The sequence below is a fragment of the Mandrillus leucophaeus genome, unplaced genomic scaffold (assembly GCF_000951045.1).
Source record: "Mandrillus leucophaeus isolate KB7577 unplaced genomic scaffold, Mleu.le_1.0 Scaffold67, whole genome shotgun sequence".
In the NCBI taxonomy this organism is placed as follows: Eukaryota; Metazoa; Chordata; class Mammalia; order Primates; family Cercopithecidae; genus Mandrillus; species Mandrillus leucophaeus.
Genome location: NW_012107252.1, coordinates 4706146 through 4712598, shown reverse-complemented (window position 1 = coordinate 4712598; position 6453 = coordinate 4706146). Strand labels below are relative to the sequence as shown.

General features: G+C 34.7%; 1 protein-coding gene across 1 annotated transcript in view; it reads left to right on the top strand.

Moving 5' to 3' along the window:
* The first annotated feature begins 6 nt into the window (after positions 1–6).
* The window catches only part of ZSWIM5 (zinc finger, SWIM-type containing 5), a 205627-nt gene continuing 199180 nt past the window's right edge, over positions 7–6453 (top strand). Inside the window, exon 1 of the mRNA XM_012001869.1 lies at positions 7–79. The gene's annotated coding sequence lies outside the window, so the exon portion shown is untranslated. The remainder of the gene's footprint in view (positions 80–6453) is intronic.

Here is a 6453-nt window from a genome sequence, read left to right as displayed (position 1 = left end):
TGCGGTGGCGAGGGGCTCCCTTTCCGCCGGGGCATACGTCTGCTGGACAGCGGCTCCGTGGAGAACGTGCTGCAAGTCGGTAGGTGCTCGCCCGGGCGCTCTCGGGTGCTCAGCCTCCTTTTCCGCAGGTGCCTCTTTGCCTGAGCCCTGGGGCCGAGACCCCGCCTTCTGCCCAACTCCTGTACCCCTGCCGAAGGACGAACAAGTCACAAAAACTTTTTTCAACCTTTCACTCAGGTCCACCACTGCTCTTTTCCTCCACTGATCCTCTACCCCCATTTCTTTTTGTTTGAAGGGCGAATAGATCTCTCTTCTTCACTCTTTCTACTCCCCACACCAAGGCAAAGAGAATGGGGAGGTACGCCTTTTTGGATGTAATAATTTCACAAATGCATTGTCCTAATTTAAGTTTGGAGAGGGGAGGATTGTTAGTAAATCTGGAACAAGCGGTTTTAGAGGGAGCATTTGAGGGACAGACTGTCAGAGGCAATCAATAGCCCTAGCCGGTTAAGCCTCGATGAAATTAACTTTAACACTGGGAAAAGAGCCCCAACAAAATCCTGTATATTTCAGACAGTTTTAATTGTCTGCGTTAGGATTTTTCCCCTGAATCAGTGATGCTTGGGAATCTAGGCTGCGGACTAACAATAACCGAAGATGGAAATGTGACAGCTTCTCCTCCACACCCCCACCCAAGGAAAAAAAAAAAAAAAGCCATACAATCTGGAGTGGGGGTGGGGTCTCTCTTCCTTGTCAGACTGGGGTAAATCAAAAGCTGATCACGCTGGGTTTTTCAAAAGCTTCTCATTTAACAAGTCGTACTTGCTTTTATCTTTTTGTTATGGGAAAATATACAAGTGATTTCTTCCTTTACTCCTCCGGAGCTTCTAGTCAGTTTGTTAATCTTATTAAATATATAAATACAGTGCTTCTGATTTGTGGAATGGTTAAGGAGAAAGAGAAAAAAATGACATTGATTAACATTGACTTTGCTATGTGGAAAATTAAAACATGTGGAATTAATTTTCTATTTGGATTATTATAGCCTTCTGGAAGTACATATCTTTATGTACTTTATGTTAATCTAGATCTTGTTTTGTTGTACACTATATGCTCATATAAATCGAAGAAAATACTGATTTTTGAAAGGAGTTGGAGGGAGGTCGTTTTTAGAATTAAGCACAGAGACACACAAACCCCAGACATCTAGCTCTCCAGGTAAAACCAACATATTTGAAAAATGTTTTTCTTTGAATCGTGCTGTTTGATATAAAGTAATCTGCTTCTGGTTATTGAGAATCATTGATTCCTGTGTTTCTAACCAAAACAACAGCATACCACAATTTATTTTGCAAATGTGAAATATAAATTTATCTTGTGCCAGAATATAGTGACAGTGGCTTGAGCAAGTTTTGTTTATTTGAAAGAGGTTAGTCCTTTGTTTATTTGTGTATATTTTTGAAAGAGTGACTTGAATAAACATGTAATTAAGGTGTACAGCTTTAATACTGAAACACTGAAAACATGAAAATAAATGCATTTTCCTATTAGTCTGTAAATTTTAATTTTTCTGAGTTTAGATCATTTAACTTTTAAGATTCTTGTTTCAAATATTTTAAATTGAAAAGGGTCAATTTAAGTGGTCGTTTTGTAGTAAGAGATGGATAAGGAAGAGTTTTCAAACTTGAGGGAGCAAATGAAAGAGGGGAAGAGTTTTAAAGAAGTGTCTATTTTTAAAGTGACTGAAGTGTCACATTGCAAATGAAATCGGATATTTTTGTTAATCTAGATCATGTTTAAATCAGATATTTCCCCTTTATAATATGAAAGTTAATGTGGTTCTGGAGTTATAGGCTCTCATATTATAGTTTCAGGGATCTTGAGAAAAGACACATATAAACAAACATGTTTTGTGATTGCCTTTGGATTTCAAAGACGAAGACCGGTGAATAAAGTTATCCCTTTAAGTTTATGCTACTTGAGAACCATGAGCTGTGTAATTTTTATTATTCTGACCTTAATTTAGGTTAGTAAGTATAGGAGAGAAGGATAGCCTGTTCTGCATCTTTTTGAGTTCTGTATTTTGGTATGAACCACCTTTAATAGAGACATATCCTCCGTCTCCTAAACTTAAAATTATAAGTAAATTACTTATTCTAGAAAGTAGGCTTTCTAAAGTATTGCCAAGAGATGAGGAAGGAAGTGATTTGTATATACCAAGATAGTAATCGTGTTCTTCAGTTTATAAGTGCACTTCAAACTCAATATTACTAAGTGATGCTAATTAAGAATTCTACATATTTCCTTACTGTTTCTAAACGATAGAACCTCAGATTTGGGAAGTTACTGAAGGCCGATGCTTTAGGAAGAACAGAAAGTTGGGGTACTTCTGTGACAACATCCTTTTAGGAAAAAGAGTCATAAGGAAATTTAATGAAAAAGGGAATTTAAATGAAAAAAGAAAGTACAAACAAAAAAGCCTTCAAGGCAAATAAATTAAAAACAAACAAAAACTTGTAGAAATAGTAGGTAGACTAAATTCTGTAATCTAGTAATAGAAAGTCATGAATTCCGGTTAAAAATTGGATACTTCAGATTTTAAATCAAAACTAAAACTTTTCCAGCTATGCTCAAAGGATACATTTCTTTTATGTAAGTACTGCATCAGAAGTGGTATTCCCTTTAAAAGGGGGAAATTGCAAGTTAGTCTCTTCATGGATGTCTGTAAGTTTGAAGCTATGTAAATAGACTTACAGTCTGATCTCAGTATTGTAAAGATAATAGAATTCATATGTTTTCAGCGTCGGCATTTTTAACTTGTTTCAGAAGCCCATGGGTATAGTAGTAGTATAAACCTTGGGAAAATACTTATTCAGAAGTCTGCAGATGGCGTAAGAATAAGACAACTATAATTTACTAATGGTTGTAACATTTTGACCCTTTTGCTATCCACTGTATTTTAAATTGATTTCTTTGTGTTTGGTAAAACTTAAAGAAGCTTTGCTGTTTCTCAGGAAAATCTGAATTGATTGAAGGAAAAAAGCATTAACAATTTGTCTCACTTAAATGCAGAAATATTATAATTACTTGGATATTTAGTTTTAAAAATTGGGTAAAGGAATGCAGGGGCCTTCTGCACCTGGTACATCTGAGTTATATACATATTTATCCAGAAATTTTAAGTAGATTTTGACAGGTGACTTCAACAAAACCCCATAGTTTTAGTCCACACATTTTTAAATAAGTACATGATTTATTCTTGAAGTCTTCAAGACTGGAACCAGAATGCTAAGTGTTAGCTTATGTGGAAGAGGTACAATTATAAAGTCAATAATGGAAATATAAAAAGTGGCCTATTTCAGGAAGTTATCTATAACTTAAACATCAAGTAGTAAGTTTTAAATTGTATACACTTGTATATCATCAATAAACAGGTCTGTGAAATTTTTCTGTAGTACAACTTTTGTGAAATTTGTCAGTAACAAGTATTACGGTTGCTGATTTTTATATGTAATTTCCTTTAATCTATATTGTTTGGGGAATAAAAGATATCTACATTGAGAAAACTATAGCATCATATGTAAGTTAGAATGAATAAAATTATAATAAAATTTCATGTGGAGAAAAATGACTTTATTTATATTTAAGATATTCCATCACAGAAGGCAGCTGCATTCCTTTAAGCGGGTGTGCTTTTTAGCATAGAAATTTTTCAAGTTTTAAATCACATTATCTTTTTTTTTTTTTGAGCAATGAGTTCTCTCCCTCCACCCTAACACATCACATATGCACACATTTTAATGTTCAATAAGTGCTTATTGAATGACTGAATGTTAAGAATGGATTTCTCAGTGTTGTAAAACAGAGAGACATGAATTTTGAGAATGAGTGGTATTGGAATATATGGGGAAAACTCCAGACTTGTGCATATAATAAACTGATAGCATTAAGTAGCATGAGTGTTACAACTTAGGTGAATCTTCTGTCTTTGACCATCTGTTTTGTGTGAAGAATGGTGATTTATCAATTTCTTCAAATGAAAGCTTTAAATGAATTTTTCTAAAGGTGACTTTCTCAAGGACAGAGCTTTGGATTTTAAAGATGATGGATAAACTAAAGATAGTGAATTTTATTTTAGAGGTTATCTTTATTTTAGGAATTTTAAAAATATATTAATGAAAAGGCTGGAAATTTATGCCTATGGGAAACAATTTTATTTCTCTTGTTTCACTAATGGCAATTAAAAAACAAGACATTAACTGTCAGTAATCTATTATGATGAAGGTTATATGAATATATACATGTGTTAAAATGTATGGAACTATACACCAAAAAAGTCAAGTTTACTGTATGATACCATAGAAAATAAAATTTTAAAAAATCAGTGCATTAATATAATGTATAAGAGAAACATATACATGCTGTATTAGTTTCCTATGGCTGCTGTAACAAAGTATCACAAACTGAATTGGCTTAAAACCACAGAAATGTATTGTCTCAGAGTTCTGGAGGCTAGAAATCCACAATCAAGGTGTTGGCAGTGCTATGCTCCTTCTGCAACCTACAGGGGAATCCCTTGTTGCCTCTTGCTAGCTTCTGGTGGTTTGTTGGCTGTCTTTGGCATTCTTTGACTTGTAGCTGCAAAATTCCAGTGTCTGCTTTTGTGGTCATGTGGCATTCTCCCTGTGTGTGTCTGTTTTCACATAGCTTTCTTACAAGGACACCGGTCATATTGGATTAGGGGCTCACCCTACTTCAGTATGACCTTATCTCAACTAATCACATTTGCAACAACCCTATTTCCAAGGTCACATCATGAGGAACTGAGGTTATGTTCTGAGGTATTGGGGATTAGGACTTCAGCATATTTTTTTGGGGGGGTGACATAATTCAGCCTTAACAGCTTCTCATACTTGTTTCTTGTTGCATATCTGAGTTTCATGTGAATTTTAAACTTTATTACATTAAGTATGGCTTAAGTTAGGAAATCACCATATTAATTTTATTAGGTAAGCATTATTTAGACTTGCTTGATTCAATTTGCATGACTGATTATTTAATCTTAATACATGTGGAATGTTTTTGACAAATAAGTGGTTATTTAAAGGTTAAAATTATTCTTGATAAAAAATGATGACTGTGTGATATAGCACTCAGGGTATACATATATGAATGAATAGATTACTGTGGGTTTTTTTCACGCACACCATTTATAACTCAGCTTTAGAAATGGGTAACCTTGAAAGCCTATGAACAGTGTTTTAATGTCTGTTTCCAAACCCTAAATTACTATGGTTTAGAATTAGTATTTGATATTAGAAATAGATAATAATTTATTCCAGATAACTTTTATGTGAATTTTTTTACCTTGTGGTTTATTTATAGGCTTATTTCTTTCTAATATGGGCAGCATGCTTCTTGGACACTTTTAGCCTATCATGGAGCTAGTAGACTAAGAAAATCATACTTATTTAAATATTAGCTGTAGTATTATGTGATTATATGCTAAATTACTCTGTGATAGTTTTTGTAATCATATATAGTCAACTGATTAATTTTTGGTTTTCAGTGTAATTGTTCTCCCCCTTAGGAGAGGGGTTTGTCCTACGTTGATGCTCAGAAAATGTTTATTGAATGAATGAGTAAATTGTCATGTCATTTTTTATATTTGTGTAGTATGACATCTCTCTTAATTGCTTTATATGTGACTGAAGCCTAAAAGATATACTGGCATTTTGTGGCTCAATTTCTGGATGCTTCTGATTTTTAAAGCATTACATAGATAAAAATTATCCTTGAAGTTTATTATTAACTTGTTCTTGATTCATTCATTGAATTAACATTTAGTCACTTATTATGTGTAAGGCTCAGTAAATAATTGTTTACCTGTTTTTGGTGGAAGTCTTTCTGTAATACTTTGCATTTTCCTATCTTAGAATGCAAAGTTAGGTTGGGCATCAAAGCCTAAACTTCTAAGGACTACATTACGTTGCCTTCCTTATGTAGGGAGGAAGTTATAAACTGAGTGAATATTTGACTCTGAGAGTTTCTGAAACCGGTTTTTGAAAAGTTCCTTGCATACGTGTTTTTTGATCATTTGCCTGTTCTTTATAATGGAGTGATGAATGTGGTATTTAGGGGAGTATAACATAGTTACCTTCTTTAAAAGTAGACTGTTGAGGCCAGGCGTAGTAGCTCACTCCCAGCACTTTGGGAGGCTGAAGTGGGTGGATCACGAGTTCAGGAGATCAAGATCATCCTGGCCAACATGGGGAAACCCTGTCTCTACTAAAAATACAAAAATATTAGCCAAGCGTGGTGGCGTATGCCTGTAGTCCCAGCTACTCCGGAGTCTGAGGCAGGAAAATTGCTGGAACCCAGGAGGCAGAGGTTGCAGTGAGCCAAGATCGTGCCACTGCACTCTAGCCTGGGCGACAGAGTGAGACTCTGCCT